Below are 1,510 nucleotides of genomic sequence, written 5' to 3'. Positions count from 1 at the left end.
TACTGGACCCCGGGCTGCTCCCAGCAGGGCTTGCAGCATCCCAGCTGCCTGCTGGGAGCAGCCCGGGATCCCGGCTGGCAACTGCTACCTGGAGCTGGGGCCGGATGCAGCCGGGAAGTTCCAAACAGCTGTGCCAAGCTCATTGCCTCCATGTGGGGAACGCGGGAGAGACCGGAGCTGCGCTACCTCAGGCCCCGCCCCCACCGCCCGCTCCGAGGCGCGCCTGCACGCGCCGGCGCAGAGCTGGTGTCGGAGCTGCTCAGAGCCCGGCACAGCTGTTTGGAGCGTCCTGGCTGCAGCCGGCCCCAGCTCTGGGAGCTGCTGCCAGCCGGGATCCTGGGCTGCTCCCAGCAGGCAGCTGGGACGCTGCAAGTTCTGCTGGGACCAGCCCAGGCTCGTCGCTGACAGCAGCTTCCCGAAGTCGGGGCTGGCCACGGCGTGCCAAGCAAAATGGCCTTGCGTGCCACGCTCGGCACATGTGCCAGGGGTTGCTGATCCCTGCCCAAGGGATCCCCTAGGCAACCAAGTGGATAGACACATGGGCAGAAAGAGAGAGAGAGAGAAGGGGAAAACAGACAGTCCAAAAAGAGGGGGCTGGGATGGAGTTTTTGTCATATACCTGTGGTCCAGTCATAGGTGGAGTCCCACCAGGTCTCCATAATCACTATGAGATCTTATTGCTTGTTGTTGGTTAGCAGGAGGGCCGGTTCCTTCTGCTTGTTTCCCATGCTTCTGGCGTTTGCGTACAGACACCTAAGCCTGCCATTAGAAGCCCTAGGATTCCTGGTGTTACTACTAGGATTTCTTTTTGCCAGAGCCCTCCAAGGATTACACTGCAACTTTTCCAATGTGGTATCAATTGAACTTTAATAGTAATCCCTAGACCAGGATGGTCCAACACGGCCCATGGGCCACCATGCGGCCCTGCCAAGGCATTTTCTGAGGCCCACAGTGCTGCAGTGGGAAACGAAAGTAAACACTGTTTACTTTTTTCCCACTCCTTGTCCCTCCCCTGTCACCTCAGCAGCTTCCTAATGGCTGCTGAAGGGCTAGGGAAGGGACAAGGTTCCCACACGCACCGTGTCAGCTTGACGTTGCTGACGTGCATGTGGGAAGAGGAGTAGCCATGTGCCTTTCAGGACAGGATGAGCCCAGCCGGAGCAGCAGGGGCTCAGCTGCACTTTCCCCCTTCCTGCGCTGGTCAGTCCCGAGTGGCACATGGCTCCACTGCCGCCTCTGCTGGCTGGTGCCGACCCAGGTGGGTCTGTCCCATCCAGAGCAGCATGTGGCTGAAGCCAGATTCCCACGTGCTGCTAGGGATCGGAGAAGGCCGGCCAGGTCCCGTCCCAAGCGCCACTGGGCGCCGCTGCTGCTTCTGCTGGCTGGTGCCAACCTGGCCGGCCTCCTCCCGTCCCCAGCAGAACATGGGAAGCCAACATGGGGGGCCTCGGCAGGCGGGGTCGTGGCGTGACCTCTGCGGGGCGAGGTGGGCGGAGCCGGGGGTTGCCTG

Source organism: Alligator sinensis, unplaced genomic scaffold (assembly GCF_000455745.1).
Source record: "Alligator sinensis unplaced genomic scaffold, ASM45574v1 scaffold137_1, whole genome shotgun sequence".
Lineage (NCBI taxonomy): Eukaryota > Metazoa > Chordata > Crocodylia > Alligatoridae > Alligator > Alligator sinensis.
Note: the sequence above shows the minus strand (reverse complement) of the source record.